This window comes from Cuculus canorus, chromosome 2 (assembly GCF_017976375.1).
Source record: "Cuculus canorus isolate bCucCan1 chromosome 2, bCucCan1.pri, whole genome shotgun sequence".
Taxonomy (NCBI): Eukaryota; Metazoa; Chordata; class Aves; order Cuculiformes; family Cuculidae; genus Cuculus; species Cuculus canorus.
Genome location: NC_071402.1, coordinates 112,289,606 through 112,309,611, shown reverse-complemented (window position 1 = coordinate 112,309,611; position 20,006 = coordinate 112,289,606). Strand labels below are relative to the sequence as shown.

The window sequence follows — 20,006 nt, the reverse complement described above, 5'->3', positions numbered from 1 at the left end:
GTGATGGAATAGTAAGTATCTTCTGAGTATAAATCAACTAATTCACTAAGGAAATTTCTTTTGATGATGTTGGAATATGTCTACCAAACTGGTTAAATTCTTGCCCATTTTTTCTCACAAGGCCTTGAAGATGAAATTAGATGTAACTGTACTAAAAACTGACTGGGTGAACTCTGCTACATTTCAGCTTGTGTCATGAATGTTCTTGAAATTACATACTTAATATATTTGCTTTCATATGCTTATTTATAAAGCAGTCAGAACTTGAAACAAGTAATCTGGTATTGGTTTTGTACATACTAAGTCAATTTCATTACAGAATTGGTGGTGGGGGGTGTCAGATTGATGCCAGATTACTGGATTACTTCAAGGCATTAATTTGTTCCTTATTGTCAAATATGTTTTAACGTTTAGGTATTGCAATTAAATAATTCATTGTCATAAATCTTTTATGATTTGTTTGTTGATTTTCTCGATACATGTGATACAGAGAAGGAAGAACAGATGAAATTTTTCATAACTGTGGGTAATGAAGAACGGTAATAATAGATCAAGAGAATAATGTCAGAATTAATGTGTAAGTGGCAACTTCTCTTTTATCATGTTAATCTATCATGTCTTCTTTAACTATTTAAAGCAGTGCTGTATAACTTAGTATCCTGCCACTAAGCACATTGGCAGAAATATTTGTCTCTAGCAGTAGAGCTATTTAACTGTGGTTTGTCAAGAGAATGATTGCATCTATTTTGTGGAGCAGGTTAGTTCACTAGACCTTGATCAATTATGCTTTTCTATCTTTAGTTTTCTGTGATGGAATATTATACGCTTTTGCTCAGTGCAACACCTTTGTATAATGTTGCTGTATAATAATGTCGTGTCATGCTGGGAAAAGCTGCGATGCAATAGCTCAACAGAATAGTCCATCAGTCCAAAATTTTTGAAGTTATTAAAGTTAAGAAATTAATTACACTTTTAGTTAAAATACTTAAAGCACTTTCTCAATATAGATGCGATACCCATTTGTTGTCATGTTACTGTTTGTAACAGCAGTATTAGAGAACTAGAAAAGGATGCAAAATGCTTGATTCATCTGACCTGAAAAGTAAAAGACTAGTAAGCACACAGTGTACTGCACAGCAATATCAAAGGATGTGTAGATGGGTGTATTTTGACCTTGGACTGGCAAAATCTCTATTCTTGCAAAACAAGTCACGGCATTTTTATTATCTGCGGGGAGCTTGCAGAGCAGAGAATGCACTGAGCAATGTGGAAAACCACGCAGAATGGGATCCTTCTTGTTACATTAAAAAAACCCTTCAGAATTGTGTTGATACTCTTCTTAGTAACACCCTTACAGTGGCAGAGTGTGCCCACATTTACACAAACCAACCCACTTCTCCCTCTGTGGGAATTAGGAGGGAAAGGGAAGAACTTGCATGGTCTGATTTGTTGGTCTCTGGTCTGGCTTCCTTTTTTTTTTTTTTTTTTTTCAGTAATGCAAACCCTGCTATAAATAGGAGCAGATTCAGCAGCTGTTTATCACTTGAGTAACTCCTACATTACCAGTATTGATCGAGAAAGGTTTTATCAGGTAAGAAGAGCCTGCAGGGTTTTTGTTCAAAAAGAGAGAAAGTCTTCCTTATATGCATATAATTTAATGCATACATCAAGTCACACACATATAGTTTAAAATGCTTTTTTCATAAAAATGCGTTTACATTCTTTAATTAATTTAAGTTCATTGAATTTCTTGACTGTTTCCCGATTTTGACATGCTTTTCCTCTGCAGTTTGAAAAAAACCCAACCCCTTGTATGGCTGCTTGAGAGCTCCCTCTCGTGGTAAACTTTCCTGGACGAGCTTCCCAAGTATTCCTGTCCCAAAGGCATCTGGTTGAAACTTTTGCCTACCGGATCGATTACTGATAACGCTGCTCAGCGAAGGCAAGAAGCCAAGCTAGCAGTTGTTACAGATCTTATTTTTGCTTGGCTGTCCACCCTTCTCACATGGAAACCTACTAGTTTGGCATGGATCCAAATATCACTTGGTATTTTGGGGGAATTTCTGTAAATGAGTAAGCATATGAAAAAAAGAAAGTATTCATTTGGGTTCTAGGAAAAAGAAATGGATTATTTATTTTTTTACCTTAAAAAGAAGGAATTATTGTGCTTATCTAGAACAGTTCAGAATCTCTCGTTCTCATATCTGAGTTAATGCTGCTGGACATGCAGTTTAAAGCAGACTGTACTTACTACAGCCTTCAGTTTTGACCAAATCCCCACTATTAGGGGTCTGTGCTGTACCAGGGTGTGGTTTTCCTAAACTGCTTTGCAGTTCAGTCCTCCCATTCCATCCAGGACAAGTACCAAGGGTTTGGAAAAAGAGGTTCAGGACGTTCTTCCCTTCCTCCCACCACCCTAAGTCTTGACCTTCCGTGCCTCACCTGGGAAAAGATCTGGATCTGCAGCGTCAGGGACAACAGCAGTAGCCACAAACCGTTTGCATAACATAATGTGGTGGAGTCATTGCAATTGGCTTTTTGTGCCTCCTGTGAGACAGGCTGAGTCATACCTCTTGGTACCTCTGTAGCAGCCAATGCAAGGGACCGTGAAAGTTGCTTCTAAGGATGCAGAGGGTGCACCAGTTCTCCCTGTTTTCCTACAGTTAAAGTGATGACCTGTCCAGATCTTCCGATCTAGAGTGAATGATGCCATTTTAGAATGAAAATTGAAATGAGATAATGGTCATGAATACAGCTTTGAAAATAATAGCACTGGAAATGAAGTAAAATAGTGGGGAAAATAAGGTGGATCGTGGGGGAAGACTGTAAGGTTAATTTTCTGCATTTGTGGGTTCTGAAGTGGACTGTTTAATTAAAAGTAGTTGGAGTCATAGTGTTTTAACGATCAACAGATAGCTCAATCTGTCAAGAAAATGCAGTATTTAGTAACACATAATTATGTAACTGGGAAACAAGTAACAAAACCACACGAATCCAAGCAGGCAATTTTTTAAAAGTAAGGTTGACTTCCAGTATCAGGGATTGGGCTTGCTATTTTTCTTTTTTTTTATTTGCAGAAAGAGGTTGGGGTAATAGAGTGCTGTGTAATGATGGAATCTTTTAAAGGAAGTGTATGAAATAATAATTTATTGAAGTACTAAAGTTAGTAAATGTGTATTATAATTAAAATGTAATGTAATTGTTAGAACTGAAATGATAATTTTTTATTTGAACATATATGCACAAACTTAATAAAAACCCAACCTGTTTCAAAGAATTCTTTAGAACAACTATTAACTTTTCTTTGGTATTTGTTGAACCCTTGTAGATCTTCAGTTTACTTTACAGACTCTATGCTCAGTAATTGATTTGATGTTTGCAGATGCCTTTTGATATATATATGTAAAGAATTTGATAGTCGTTTACCCTATTATATAACTGTGCATTTAAGAACTTCATAATAAAACATTTAGATGCCAATTTAGCAGTATTTTGATTAAAAAAACAAAGGTATTTCATTTCTACATTCTAGAATGGAAATGGTTGGAGAAGTGAATGTACAGATTTGATACAGGCACTTCGAACAGGCAAAACTTCTTAGAATCAAATTATGAATGGGGGGTTTGTTCCCCTTTTAGAGCCTCTATCTTCCCACTGAGAGAACACGCATATCCAAATTGTACATCACTACAGACAAATCAATTGAAATATGTTGTAATATAGGCAACGATAAAATATCACGTTTTTATATGAAATGCCAAGTAGTATACAAATTTGTAGCTATAGAAGTGGAATCTTTTCAGTCTTCTTTAAGCTGAGTAACTGCAGTGTCTGTGGTATCTCAATTATGAATTCACTTTTTTAATATTGTATGACTCATAGCAGAAACATTCTTGTATTCATTGCCATTGCCAGCATTTAAAGACAACAACTGGCCTTTTTAGAAGTAAATTCCTATTGAAATAAAAATTTCTGCATACAGATATTTCTGCACACAAACATATCCTATGCTATGGATTTTCCAGAACCTCTGCCCAACGCACATGTGAGCAAGTGTGTCAGTGCTTAAAGTGATGACAGATACATAGCCCAACCCCCAGCACCGTACGTGCCTTTCTTTGCAGTGTCTGAACCTTCCCCTGCTTTCACTCAAATGGATGTCACACCAGACACTCCTAGGAAATTGGGAATATATAAAAGTGAGAGTGACTAGCCGAACCCCATCTGTGATCAGACTTCATTCAGTTTAGATACCTGGTATCTTGGCTTGTATCAGAAACAGCGTGGCCAGCAGGTCCAGGGAGGTTATTCTGCCCCTGTACTCGGTACCGGTGAGACTGCACCTCAAATAAACTGTGTTCAGTTCTGGGTCCCTTGCTACAAGAAGGGTGTTGAGGCTCTGATGCGTGTCCAGAGAAGAGCAACGAAGCTGGTGAAGGGGCTGGAGAACAAGTCTTACGAAGAGCGGCTGAGGGAACTGAGGTTGTTTAGCCTTGAGAAGAGGAGGCTGAGGGGAGGCATTATCACTGTCTACAATTACCTGAAAGGAAGTTGTAGAGAGGAGGGTGCTGGCCTCTTCTCCCAAGTGACGAGGGACAGGACAAGAGGGAATGGCCTCAAGCTGTGCTGGGGAGGTTCAGACTGGATAGCAGGAAAAAAATTCTTCACAGAAAGGGTTCTCAGTAACTGGCAGAGACTGCCCAGGGAGGGGGTTGAGTCCCCATTCCTGGAGGTGTTTAAAAGATGGGTAGGCAAGGTGCTCAGGGACACGGTTTAGTGGCAGATAGGAATGGCTGGATTCAATGATCCAAGAGGTCTTTTCCAACCTGGTGATATTGTTCTATGATTATAAACTAGTTTAAATGCCAATCTAGAGCCTGATTTTTTGGAAGGAATAGACTGTACACCTCAGCTAAAATAGTATCAATTCAGTGTCCAGTAGCTTGTTTTGTTTAGTAAAACAGCAGTGTTCTTTCTTAGGTCTTGACAATGTAACTTTTATTCAAGGATGCTTTTATCAAGCAGATGTTCTTCTAGGATCACATTGGGTCCTGTGAACTGCCTGGGGATCACTGCAGTGAGGGCAGCAGCCGGAGCAGTCTGCTCCGTAAGGGGAGGCAAGCTGGGGCTGGGGACTCACTGTGCCCCACACAGGAGCCAGGCAAGTGGAGCGTTCCCCTGGCAGAGCCCAGGGTCAGCGAGCAGCCTGGTGGCTGCAGTCACAAGGCAATCCCTAGGTCAAGCCCGGTGTCTGTGTCAGTGAGGTGCATGACTTGGGCTCAGGCACAGCCACACCTCATGCAGGGGCCCAGGGCGAGAGCAGGGTTAAATGCAGCTCCCAAGCAAAGTGGAGAGGCTTCCAGTGAGGCTTCTCTCAGCTGTTTCTCACCCACCAGCTTTTCACGGCCATCTGATCCAAGGTTACACAGCTACACCACATCAGTGCTGCCCTCCAGCACAGGCAGTTAAACCTCTGCTGTACCTAGGGTCCTCATACTGTGGATTTAATGGTTTATTTGTAGTCTATGATTTGTTGGTTGCACTTAAAATAAACAGATTTCTCCCGTCTGTATACATGCTCTCATTTTCTAAGTGTAAAAATACATGGGTTTTTATGTGTACAAGAATGGCAGTATTGCTTTGCGCTGGTTTTGGCTGGGATGGAATTAGTTTTCCTTTATAGTAGCTAGGATGTGGCTATGTTTTGGATTTGTGCTGGAAACAGTGTTGATAATTCGGGGATGTTTTCATTACTGCTGAGCAGTGCTTACACAGAGTCAAGGCCTTTTCTGATTCTCACATCACCCTGCCAGCCAGTAGGCTGGGGGGGCACAAGAAGCTGGGAGGGGACACAATCAGAACGGCTGACCCCAACAGACCAGCTGAACGAAGAGATATCCCACACCGTATGATGTTATGCTCAGCAACAAAAGCTCAGAGAAAAAGGAGGAAGGAGCAGATGTTTGGACTCATGGTGCTTATCTTGCCAAGTAACTACTACACATGATGGAGCCCTGCTTTCCTGCAGATGGCTGAACACCTGCCTGCCAATGGGAAGTAGTGAAGGAACTCCTTGTTTTACTTCGTTTGTGTGTGTGGCTTTTGCTTTATCTATTAAATTGTCTTAATCTCAACCCATGAGTTTCCTCACTTTTACTCTTCTGCTTCTCTCCCCTATCCCACTGGGGGGGAATGAGCAAGAGACTATGTGGAGACTTAATTGCTGGCTGGGTTTAAACCACATTTGTCTTAAATGCTTCGAGTGTCTGGTACTGAACATAGAACTTATATCCCAATTCTGTCACAAAGCTACATGGTAAAAGAGGAGTAAGAGCAGTAAAACCGGTCCATCTGAAGAGCAGATTTAAATTTGAGGTGGACCTGACTGACAACATCTAAAATTTCAACATAGAATTTGATTTTCCACCCACAGTTCACATTTATTCATCTCTGTGGTTTTCCTGTGAACCATTATAAATCTAAGGACTAGTTTAAAAACCTTAGATGTAGACTTGGCCTGAGATTCAGAAATCCAGAAAATCCTGTTATGATGAGGCTTAGTGTCAGTCCTTACCTAAGCAAAACTTCCCTTGAGAGCACTGAGTGTTGCTCAAGTATTAACTTCTGAAGTATGCCCAAAAATAGGAATGAAGCACATCTTGGCAATGGCTACAATTCCTCATATTTATGAAAGCAATCCTGGGCCATGATGACATTTTCAAAACTAGCATCCATTTATATGTATCTTTGGGAAAAAAAAAAAAATTGAAACATACTTCAACAGAGGATAAGAGTGTATTATTCTCCCAATCTCATTTTCCTGAAGTATGTGTGATGAAAGGAAAATGCTTCCTGATCATCCACTTTATTTCTTCAAGCAAACTCTTCACTCAACCAGATTTTCCTAACTGAGAAGACTTTTAGAGAAGCTATGACATTCCTGGCACTTTTGTAGCTCTACTTTCTTTTCCCTGGCATCCTATAAGTTTCACAAGGGCTGTGCTCTCTGGGTTTTGCTGGGATAGATTAGACCAGCAACATTCTGTTTGTTTGATGCCATGTAATCAATATCTTGATGCCCCTTCAGTAAGTGCTAACTTGAGCCTAGAGAATGAAGCAGATATGCTGGCTATGTCTACACTGCATCTGAGGTTACTCTATCCATGTTCACACCTCATACTACAGGATGCTTCCAGACTATTACAGGGATGTCCATATATAGGGATACACTATTGTTACGTCAAAAAAAGAAATCAGACCTTTTGGCTTTGAGTGCATATTTGTGCAACTTTATGTGTGTAAAGATGTGGTTATGTGCAACACAATATCTGCCTCCGAGGCACCGTTATAGGAAGCATGGTATTGGTATGGTTATGTGACCATACTCCAGGCCAGGCCAGAAATTTTATTCAAAGAGTATTACTCAAGATAAACCATTTTTTATGTCCTTCCTAGCATAAGTTGTAGCCAAACAAAGTCTGCGACAGCCAGCTGCAGAGTGTCTTAACTAGGCAGTGCTTGGCATCCCAGGGTCTGGTGTTCAGTTGGCATTGCTGGAGGAAAGTCTGCAGCTGCAGGTGAAAGCCAAAATGAAAACATAATTGTAGCTGCTCTGGCCGTGCTCCTCTACTGCCAACACTGCTTTTGCCTTGTTGTCGTAGGTGCGAGGCAGACCCTGGCTCTGACAGTCACCAAGCGCTTAGCCCTTCTAGAGCTGGAGCTTGGTATGAGGCCCCCTCTTGTGTCTTGTCAGTGGGGCTGATGGTGTTATCAGCCCAGCAAACTGAATATGTCACTTGTGCTGCAGAATAACTGCAGAAGGATGTCACAGGTGAAGGGAAACGCTGGTGGTGCAGGCTGTGGTGTGACCTTATAGTTTATATTGTCCTAGCAGCAGTGCTCAAGAACAGCCCAGCCCTCCTCTTTGCACGTATTGGTCGACATGTGAGGAGGATCCTCTAATAGCTTAACTAGGTTACTCTCTCAGAGCCTTGGAGTGCATATAAATAATTGACAGTGGACAGTCAGGGTTTCTGGCCTCAGGCAACACGCAGCCTAGTAAGGCGACACAGCAGAGATCCCAGAATCTGTATCACAAACTCCAGTTTCAAGTGTACTCTGTACCTTCCATGCTAAAACATGATCATTACATGAAAATCCAAGAACACAGCTATCACAAAAAGTTTTCACGAGCCATAATTGTTTCCAGTAGTCCACATAAATGAATATTTAATACAAACAATATTTTTCCACAGAGGCACACCCCATCAAAAGATAATGCAAACTGTATCTCAGAGAACTGGGCAACGGCTATGTAATCGCTTTCAAACGTATCTGTAATCTCTTTTTACAAGCATATAGATCTCAGCAGGTGTTTTGCCTGAAGGGCTGTACAGCAGCAGGCCTTTCTGAGAGTAATCAAGCCAAAACTCATCGCATGGTTTCAGTACAAAACTGTTACAGATATTTTAAATATTTCCAGCTGTAATTAAGTTTAGCTGCCATTACTCACTCCTATTTAAAGTCCCACCATCATAGTTCAATTGCAGATTTACTTTCTTTCCATAACCACTAACTAGCAGTTGGTTTTATGAGCCCTGTATTTTTCCCCACTCTGACTAAACTCCATTATACGATAAAATCTGACTTAGTTTCAAATGCATTCTGGTCACTGTGCTTTATATCATATGCCAGCAGTCACAGAGAGCTGATGCTGTGAGAAGGAGAAAATCCAATATCAAATGAATACATAATAGCTTGGTACAGTGCAATTTTTTGACACCGAGAAATGAATTTTGTCAGCATGGCATTGGCAGTTGGTAGTAGATTCATTAGACACACTGCTCCTCTCAGTAAATAAGCCAAAAGCATGGCATGAATATTATTGCTTTCAGCTTTATTCTGTGGCCACTAAAAAATGAGCTCTCTATCACTTCTATCAGTTTTCCCTATCTATTTAGGCAGTGCTGAGTATGAGGGTGGAAACATGACTTACATGGTAATTGGTTTTAAAAGTTTTTTCATTCCCTTCTATAAGAGAATTTCTCAGATAGAAGGGAAAACATGCATTTTGTTCCTTGATGGTAACAATGTTGTGGATTGTACAGCACGACATGACAACTACCTTTGTGCTGTAATGAAGAGCTGATTGGCTCCGGGCAGTGCTTTTAGAGGCTTCTACTATGAGAAGCCTTTCTGGTGGTGGCTACATCAGGAACCTCTGCACCGTGCATTAGATTAAGTAATCTTGTGCCTTTCCATCTACCTTCATCTGCTAGCTCTTTACAATTGTGTATTGCTTTAGACAGCAGTTTTTGTTTGCTTCTACAGTAACTCATGCAGTTGTGTTCTTCCTCTGCAGCACAGTAGTATTGATAACAGTAGAAAATGTCAGACAGCTTGGTTCCTTTCAGGTGTAGTACAGAGCAGAAAGCAAATGCAAAAATATGTACTTATCTCCATTCCGAAGCTGCCACAGCCCAATTTGGTCCCTGGAAAAATTCCAGCTACTGTGAGAGTTGTCCTAACTTGTACCATAATTTCTACGTTTCCCATAGGACTTTTCAGCTCTATACACGGAAAGTTCTAAGGAATATCTCAGCCACACCTCAGACTGCTTTCATGCTGGCTTGCACACAGACAGATCTTTACCAAATACTCCTAGTCTAGTGATTTTGTCACTTTTTTTTTTGGAAGAGCTCTTGGGATGTTCTTGGGAATGTATGGAGAAGTAAAAGAGGAGAGATGGGAACAGTTAATGGCCACAATAGGTTAACAAATTATACTAAAACAGAAAATCCCAGTTCTTCTCCACGGACTGGTGTGAGAGTTATGGCAAACAGATTCTCTGGTACATTTAAGATATATCTATTAACATATATTTGCTTCAATTACTGTCTAACTTAGATAACATTTACAAAGTATTCCTAAATCTTTGCCAAGACCCTTGCATGCACCTATCATTGTTTACTAGGTATTATGGCAAATAAAACCACATTCCCTGTGTTCCTCATTGAACATGTAAAAGCACTAAAAATTTTGCATTCAATTTCATAGGGCACCCTGAGCTTGATGCTTTCTCGCAAGAAGTACTCTAAGTCATCACCTCAGCTTGCAATAATTGCCTTCAGTCCTCCATTCTTTACAGCATTCCCTTTTCCATTTCCTAAAGAGTCACCATTCTTAATTCCCCTGTTTCCTTGCATATAATCTAGCTAATATCTAATATGCCATTCTAAAACATAGTTTATTATTCCATGTGAGTACATGAGAAAACAGGAGGGGAAATGAATTGGAGCAAACTCATTGTTTGTCAGTGATGAGATACGGTGTTGGCATGCTGTCACAGCCCAAGAGTGCGAATCAGTGGGTACAACTTTATCAATTCTGAAAAAAAAAAATTTATGTTGAGCCTTACGTTTTCATCTGTGATTTTTATCTTCACTCTTAATAAATAATACATCACAAGTAAAATTTCCCATCTTGCACTGAGCTGGTTTTTGGATGCGTACTTTGATGTGCATATATTTAGACATTATATGAATTTTATACAAATGGAGATGGTTACCATTGAATCACTGCATACATTTCTGGCCAACAAAACAGAACATGTAAATAATTAGCATATAAACACTAGGTGGATTGAATGAAAAGTCATATGGAATCATCTACATAGTAAAGAAAAAAATATTCAGTTGCTTCATCCCTGAAAATAGGTACCTCATTAGTCACTGATAAACTGCCATGCCAAGCAGGTAATACTGGTAAGATCAAAATGGAAAAAATGACAGTCACGAGGTGGAACGAAACATGCCATGGGAAAATGAATTGACCTGCTGTGATGATTCACATCTAGCTAACCAATCTGAAGCATATTCTTTGAACCCTATGAAAAGTGGAGGAAGCTGATGCTAGGAACAAATGCAGATACAGGGGTTCAGAAAGGATACACAAGAACATGATCCTGAAAGCAGACAGGCACATGCATATCTGATGTTATCAGAGTTACAGAAGCATGAAGGAGTCTATTGGTAAGGAGGTCTTTGCTTTTTACGTTGTGAAATTCACTTGCTGTCCTAGAGTGATTCCAAGGACAATTTAATGTCAGTTATGCCTAGTCATCATCCAACTCCTAGCTAAGTAGTTTGTAGGTAGTGCCAGCTGATTGCAAAAGTGACTGCTGATAAGCCTGTCAATGCCTGCATGGAGAATGGATAGTATTTAAGAATTCATTTAAGCATAATATTTGAAGCAGTAATATACTACCTTATGTCCCTTGAAATCTTATTTGTACATGTCACCATCTCTACATCTGAAAGGAGAGGAAACAGTGCTAAGTTGTTTCATAGGCTTACTAGTTTGAAAGGAACACAACCTTAAAGTCAGTGTGAACGGAAGAAATGTTGTACATATAAATCAGCTGAACGTCTGAATCCACAGAAGAAAAGATCAGCTAACAGATTGGCTTCCACCCCCCACCTCCCCACCCCCCCTCCACCAAGTGACTGATAACAAAAATTTCAGCCTGTCTATACAACAGTAAGAAATTCCCGGAACTTCAGAGGGAATGTCAGGCAGAGCAACCTAAGAATTCATGAAGTAAGTATTAGGGATAACCTCCTGAGCTTGCAGGACATAATTTGCATGCAAAATCCCTTACAGTAACATCTTAGGTACTGGCATTAGTCAAGCCATGTCCAGATACTTCATGCCAGGATGAATCATATATGACAAATAGTGAACTGAAATCTGCCCTAATTTATATAAGTTTTACAAAGGTGTTGACTGAAGTGCAGTCTCATAACACAAACTGGCTCATCCAGTGTCTCTCAGACTCTCCTCTTTAATGTCTGAGTGAGACTCTGTGATGTCCTATGGGTGTCCCACCACAATTAGAAGAAACTTTAGCCACAGTTATCTCCTTTGATGAAAAAAACATTAGAAAAAGGCATGTTCTGTAGAAATGCCCTTGATCAAATCATCCTCTCCTTCCCTTTTTTTTGTGCAAAACCACACTGCTAATGCTGGATTTTGTTGCCTGCTTGCACCACATACACTTGTATGCAGCCAGGAGAATGATGAAATAGAAGATTAAACTACATTTTTGCACCTCACTTTTTGCAGACTGTGCCAGTGCAAGTTTGTCTGTCATTTCTCCTTTGAAAATTGCAAAGCAAGCTTTTTAGGAGAAATCCTCTGGCAGTGTTGTCAGCAAATCCTGTCACCATTTCTTTATCCCCAAATTTTTGTGGTTGGACCAAACTTTGTAAAAGAGCTGCCTGTACTGGCGTTTGTTACATTATGTAAGAGAGAAACTTTGTTCTGATTCATTATGTTTGGAATGCGTAAGATAAAACCCCCATATTACACAGAAGTTTAACAGCAGGACGCAAGCATCTTCACAGCTTTCAGAAGTGGATTCCCTATATTGTTATTAGAGGTGGCTCTCTGTAAGGCCTCTAGTATGTGTATTAAGGAGATGTTTTGAACTGGGAAAAGTCATAAACCCCTCCCTGTATGGACCATGGAACTACCTTGATCTCAGTGTCTTCAGTCTTTTCTTTGATCTTTCATTTTTTTGTAAGGTCTCAAGCTATTGTGCACCCAAGCGGGCTGTTTCCAGAGGATGAGGACCACAGCTGTTCTTCCTGGACTGTGCTCCTGAGGAATGATTAATTCAATTCCCACATTAGAAGGAGAAACCTTGAATTCATAGCTTTTAAATGAGGTCCTTGCGTTCCTCCTTACATGCCTGTCATTCTCCTTGGAACTAAAATCAAGCCTTGGCCCCTGCTGTTGTCTCCTAATGCAATTCCAGCAGTGTAATTCCACTTTGTCCAGCACATAATGACAGATTCTTTCCCCTGACTGTAAGATGCTTTTACATAACAGATTCCATCTACACAGTGACATTGGCAATATGCACAGATGGGGATATGAAAGACTGACCCATACAAGCATGCTCAAAAGTACATCTGGCTTTTGATTCATCTTGGTTTAAAACACCTCAATGTCACTTTACTGAGTAGGCAGAGCACAGCGTCTCATTGTTTATCTGAAACAGTGAGTAGGTGGCAAATAACCTAGCAACGAGCAAAGAGCTGAACTGCACATTTGGGCAGCCACTCTACAGGCACAAGAGTAGAGGCATATGCCCTCAACCTAAGGATGAATGCTTCCATTCTCACACATTAGCAACGAGCTTGCCTCTCTTGGGGCACATGTCCACAGCCCACAAAAGAGACAAAGTTTATCTTCTCAAAAAACAAGACTGCTTTGTGCAATAAAGGAGTTCTAGCTATCCGAACTGTGGCTTACTAGAGGCTCTTCTCCACCTGAAATGCTGAAAACAAAATACTTCACCGACAACAGAGAGGCTTGCTTAGTGGTATAAACCTCTGACTTGCTATAAAAAGAGTCTTCAATGACAGAACTAAACTTCAGCAGTGTTTTTTCATTACCAAGTGAAGGTATTTCTATTGGGATCTCACTTACCCTCCCATATGTTATATGCAGCAAGAAGTGATGCCTCTATACTAGCAAGAATTATGCTATATAATGACTGACTACGTAATGCCCTATTCCATTCAGACGTATCTCAAGCTATGTAAAAGTATTTCTATTTGAATATTTTATAAGATATTTTCCAAATAGAAAATACCTTTGAAATAATTGCTAAGTCAACAATGACTTAAAAAGGATTTTCCTCAGTTAGCTAGATTTAATTTCTTTCAAACCTCCAGTGTAATAAACCTAGTAGTCTTCAATTTATACATGGAGTTTTCTAGTCAAGCCTTGTAATTTTAATGTAATAAACAGAAAAATGTATTTTCTAGCATTGAATATATGGGCAAAACCAATATAAATTTTAATGTAAAATACCAACAAAGGACAAATATTAATTTCTGCTTCTTTGAAGGCTACTCGGTCCTTTGGTGTAAAAAGGATTCAGATTGAATTGATGACATGTTTGGAGAAAATATTTTTATGAAATGTGAAATACAATGCTTTACATAAAGCAAGCAATCTTTTAAAGTGAATAAAATAAAGCCATCGCTTTAGGTATACCTCATGCTGCAATAATTAAGAGATTCAAAGTTGCCCAGTTATCTTTCATCTATTTTGTTACTTTCTATTACTATTTGCATTATTTTGTAATACAGAATTTAAGTGAAAACTTTCTGACTTAATTAGCCAAGCTTCTAAGAACAATTTGTAAAATAAAAAGCTCTTCTTTCTTCTAGAATGAATAAAGAATCACATACTTAAAGTTGCAGTTGTTTATTATTTAAAAAATTAGAAGCAGTAAAACCACAGCATAGGTAGGGGAAGGACATATTGCAAAACACTTGTGTTTCAAGGTCATTATTCCTTTCTTCTTTTAACTTTTAATTAAAGATGTGATAACATTAGAATACCACCCATCTCCTGATGGGGCTTCTGAAGTCCTATGACAGTTCAAGGGAAAGTTTATAGCAAGAGTAAGTGCAGTGTAAGGCAAAATTTAGTCCATTATCACCAAAAAAGCAGATGTTTGATTTTTCGTCTGCTTTTAATGCAATATGACAGGTACTTGGTTTTGCATTCCCAAGGGCAAAAATTATTTAAAACTCTATAATTTATATATGTGAAGTAGAATTAATGATTTACTAAGTAACATCAATGGTTCAACACTGAACAAAGGTAGGACAAACCTTTCCATTCTTTCAACAAACTTTCAGAAGGCTGCTCTGAACATTTTTCAAGCTGCAGATCACATTGTACCAAAATGTGTCAATTATGGAGTTTTCAAGCCAAAATCTACGTCAAATATGCCTGCATGACTTTTGGATTTTTCAGAAACTTGTACGCAAGGCTGGATTCAGTAAATAGCTTTGCAATCTGCCCAGGATTAAATGACAATGATACTCTTTATTACATCTACCTCTTATGCATAGTTGCCCCATAACCAATAGATGGGAAATGGGGTGTAAATTCGTATCCTCGCAAACACATCCTGTTCAGAGTAGAAGTGGCCATTTGGGGGGGCTACTGGTCACCTGATTTGTATCAGTATAACTATAAAACTGCATATTTATGCCTTACTTTGTATCAGGGTAGTTACTTCTGTAAACATTGCCTCTTTTTAAGTAGAGAGTGTGTATCTGGAAGCAGAAGCTCACTGTACCCTAATGTATAACATACAGGACTACGGTAATATAGCTAAATAGCAAGCAGTTTTATTCAATGCATTGCAAAAAAGCATTTTATATGTTTGTACTTCTGCAACTTGCTTGAATCCTAATGTTCAGCTTTTGGCAAAAATGTTTTAATAGCCTCTCAGCTATTTCTTATTGAACTAAAAGTTGCCGCTGGCTTCTACCAGCTATTCTGCTCTGTAAATCTTGTAAATAACAGTGATATGAATAGTATAGGCAGTAAAAATACTAATATTTACAAAAAATCTTGTAAATCCTTCTGAGCGGGATATAATTTTACTACAGATTTGTAATAGGATATATGAAAGTACTTTAGCAATGCTTTTGGTGCTTATGATGGAGACCCACTACTACAAACCATGATGTGGGACAGTGAAGAGCTGTTCCTTCCTGTTTATGTGATGCTTTTGAGCAACAAGCACAGCCCTATCATTATGTGATCAGTAATACAACATATTTCTGAAGCCTGCTGAGACTTGAGGAAAAAAATAGGCTTCGCTCTAATTGGCCTAATAGCTAATATTCCTGTAATCATTTCTGGGAAATATTGCACTAATGCTGTTTGGGTTGCCTATTTGCTCTGCTCTAGTCTATCTACAATGCAGCAGGGAAAATTATTCACCTAGGTCAACAATTTCCCAGCCTTGCATAATCTCTCTCTCTTTCATCTCTCATCTAAGTTTGTACTACTTCGCCTCTGTCTTCTCTTTAGCCTTCTCTGACTCCTGCTTCTGCTCCTTCTTGCCATTTATTTAATCTACAAGGTTCTTTTCCGTGCCACTAGCTATGCATGTGATGCTCTTCTTCTTCTAGAACACTCTACCAGCACTCTCTCCTCAAGCAAAAATCAGATGCAGTCTCTATTCTTATTTAGCTTGGGGTTGAAAGGCAACTTTGTTATAATTACGACTATATACAAATGTCTACCCTAAGTAAATACACCAACAGTATTGATTTAGACCTGTTTTCACACTTCTCCAGCCCTTCATTTCTTCATCCTGACCTGTATCACACCTGGAACTTAGATTGAAGAAGTGTTTTGCTTATTCAGCATTAGAACAACAGGAAGATGGTATAATATATTGTGTATTCTTGTGAATGCAGCTCTACAAGCACAAAGATAAGCATGACTCCTGCCCAGCTGAGTTTGCTATCAGTGTATCTTCTGGGTCAGGTCCCTCCTCACCTATACAATATATAAAGATCTAATAAATGCAAATTAAAATTGAAAAAAAAAGCTTCATAGTTCCTCTAAATTTTGAAACAGAAGGTAAGAGAGTGTCAAATGGGAAAGAAATTGTACGATTTCTTCCTCATGTTTTTGATTATGGACTGTTTGGGAGAAATATCATTCAAAGGTCATGAAAATTTTACATTTTCTTCTAAATGGGCAATACGAATAGATGGGCTGTTTGTATCCAAGCAGAGTTTCTTCTGACATACAACTTGTTATCCGCATTCCCTCATTTTGGTAACTGAAGATAATCACTCTTGAAACTCATGGCCAAAAGATAATGGTGATAAATGATCTGGTCTTACCCTATGTCACCAAAAGGTTATATTAGAAGTATCAAAATTAGCTTGGATCTGACTGATTAAACGAAGCTTTAGGCAAGAGGACCATTGGATTTAATGAAACGAACAATTAGGACCCTTATCACTTCCTTTCATTGACATTTGATTTTCTATAACATCTGTTTGACAATTAGTGCTGTTCCTACAGGCAACACTTTCACTATGGATAAAGCAGCGTGACCAAAATCTACAGAATAAAATAGGGCAAATGCAGAATCTTACATCAATGAAATATCTACACAGAATTTGTGAACAGAAAACAATCATAAAATAGAACATCAGAGTTGAGTAAGAAGTTTTCTGTCTAAAAATTGTAGACAAAACCCAGGAAGCATGCAGAAAAGCAAGTTTGCAAGCTGAAAGCAAATCTAACTTTGAGAAATGCTTTTGCAAAACTGAAGTGTTCTACATATAGATAGTGGTTGTTTAGGAAAAAGGAAAACTGGAGACATCTATTGATCAGTCTATAGTAAAGTTAAATTTATCAGTGGCCTTGGTAATGCTTAAAGGTATAACTTGTTTTCTTAGATACTATGATAAATTTGTTAAAGAAAGAAGTATAGTCTGTTGTTTAGAGCACAAGATTCTGAGTCAGATGATGTGGATTATGTCCCCTGCACTGATAACTAGTGACTATGTGGCTTCCTCATCTCTGAATTGGGAAATAGTACTTAACTAGTCAGAGGTAACAGGGAGACACGTCATTACTGCTTATAATATTATAATTGCAATTAGAGCAAAGCTTTCATAGTAACTATTTATTAAGAGATCTGTGGAAAAGAAGAAAATCACTTGTACGTTTGGAGTTCTGGCAACTTGCTCTAAGACAAAGTGAAATTTCTGTGCTGTGTTAGTGGACTGTTTAGGAATGCAAAGTATCAGTCATTGCATTTGTTAAGCAATAGCCATCTAAAGGTCACCACAGCTCCAAAGTAGAACTATGATCTCATAGCTGCAGTTTTTGCCCTTCCCTGTTCACACCCGTTCTGTGTTTATGACTGTTACGCTGGATGGTATTGATGGCTTCCACCCTCCATATATAGACAGCCACATATCTGGTAATGATGTGTAGGCTAACTCTACCTCATAAGGTCTTGATGTCGGAAACAAAGGAAGGCAACTGCCCAGCTGATTGGATCTTAAGACTGCTCAGAATCTAAGCCTGTGAGGGTGGAGGTTTTCCCTGGAACAGGAAAGTGCAGCCAGTGCAAGGCTGACTCAGGCTAAGAGACCAAATGATTACAAACATGCAGGGAACAAAACCTGGGGGATAAAAAAAGCAATGAGGAATTCCCATGCTCAGCTACAAGCCTTACCTTCTGTATTCATTGTATGAAAATAAAATAAAAATCCTTTTTATTTTTCAAATTTAAAGTTAAGTCAACCTCGATCTGGTTTTGATTGAGCTATGAAACATTGAGCTGGGTGTTTTACTCAACACAGGGAAGCCTGAGTGCACCAAGGACCCGTTAATATATATATTCACTTTCTGTGAATATAGCAAAGGTTTGTTAGAGAAGCAGACCAGCAAGGCTCTGAAGGCTTGAGCCCCACCAAAGGTGATTAGAAGCAGCAGAATGAGGACAACTCCATTGCCTCCTTCCTGTGCATATGTCCAAGAGAGCCCGGCTGCTACTGCAACACGTCATTTCTGGATTGTATACAGGAATGTTTAGTCCTGGAGGAGCTGCCCCTCCCAGTGGCGACAACAGATTTCCCAGGCTCTAGCCTTCTTCTCTTAAACCACCATATCAGAAGTTCATCAGATGACAAAGAAGACAGCTCTACTTTCAGTAGAAGGGGATCTGTCTTCAGAAGAAGACAGCACACTTTCAGTAGGAGGGGATCATCAGCTTTATTTCACAGCAAAACTCATGGTCTGCTACAATATGATACCGAACCCTTCGGCATAATTTTAAAAGCACTTTTACTATTCCTTTTTTATGGTATCATCACCTTGCGGCTTACGTAATAAGAAAATAGCAGGCTTACAACCTCATCTGTCTAGAACAAGTGGCAGAAGAAAGGGGAAAATGAGAACATAGGTTGAATATCCCTTTTCAGACCTCAGAGAACCCAGCCTTGCAGATCACTTGTTTTGCCCGTTTGAGCTACACTGGGCTGAGTCAGCAGAAATCACATGTGATGTGGATGACAGATCCGTGATTACAGTGTGAAAAACGGGGAAGAAAGGTTGGCTTTGCGCAGTAAACAATGCCAAATAAGGCATAAGACCCTCATGATGGTCTATGAGGGGGGAAAGATAAACCACTAATGATTGCTTAAAATTTAGTGGATTGTTCAGATTTTAGTTCCAACATGGGATGGGTTCAATTTCGGTATAGAAAAAAAGGTGGAAAGAAAAATGGATTAAAATTTCCAACCCCAAGCCAAAAATTAGATAAAATATTAAGGGAATAAACAAGCTATTGGCATTTTTGGCTTGAGCGGGGGTGGAGATACAAAATGTCCTTCTTTGGTAATGCCACTTTGCCTGTGGTGGGGGGTTCAGTGCTCGCACCCCTTCTCCCTCCTTCCTCTACCCGCTGGACTGAATTGGGGGATGGTGGGCTTTGTTATTCTGATGGGAGGGGGGGGGCAAATTGGCCTTATTGTTAACTGATTTAGCGCCAAAATGTAATGGTTTTCACAAAATGTATAAAAGTGGAGGGGAGCCTGGACCAAGTGCACCTCTGGCTGATGTGACCGAGCCTCAGCTACACACCCAGTGCTGCTTCCATACTTTGCAAAACTGAATACCTCATAATAAAGTTTTCATAATAAATTTTTGATTGGATAAAAGATTTTGCATTGTTCGTTTATGACAACAGCAACACGTGAATCTGCACCTTTTGCTGCCAGTAGAGACATTTCAACACTTGTTACGGAGAAGATAAGTTTCGCTTTGTTGAAAAGATCAATTCTTAGGGTGGGTTTAGTATAGGGTCTTTTACTCCCCTCTAAAGCCTAGAAATCTCCCTAACTTTCCAGTATCCACTGCATTTCACTGGCACGCCAAAGCTTTTACCAGCTGGGGAAGTTTCCCTTATCACAGCTAAGTGACATGGCCACGTCTTTCACTTTTCCTCCAGGCACCACTGGAGCTCTCTGCCTTCCCTGGTCTCTGAACAGCCCTCCTGGTACTGTCCTCCTCCAACACCCACCCATCCATCCACAGAACCACTAGGTTGGAAAAGACTTTGAGATCATTGAATTCCACCACACCTGTCCACT

At 39.4% G+C, this 20,006-nt stretch overlaps 1 long non-coding RNA gene across 1 annotated transcript; it reads left to right on the top strand.

Annotated features, from left to right (window-relative positions):
- Positions 1-495: 495 nt before the first annotated feature.
- Positions 496-2,831, top strand: LOC128851417 (uncharacterized). Its single transcript, XR_008448795.1, has 3 exons — positions 496-577; positions 1,494-1,591; positions 1,790-2,831. It is a non-coding gene; the product is annotated as an uncharacterized LOC128851417 (long non-coding RNA).
- The last annotated feature ends 17,175 nt before the right edge of the window (positions 2,832-20,006 follow it).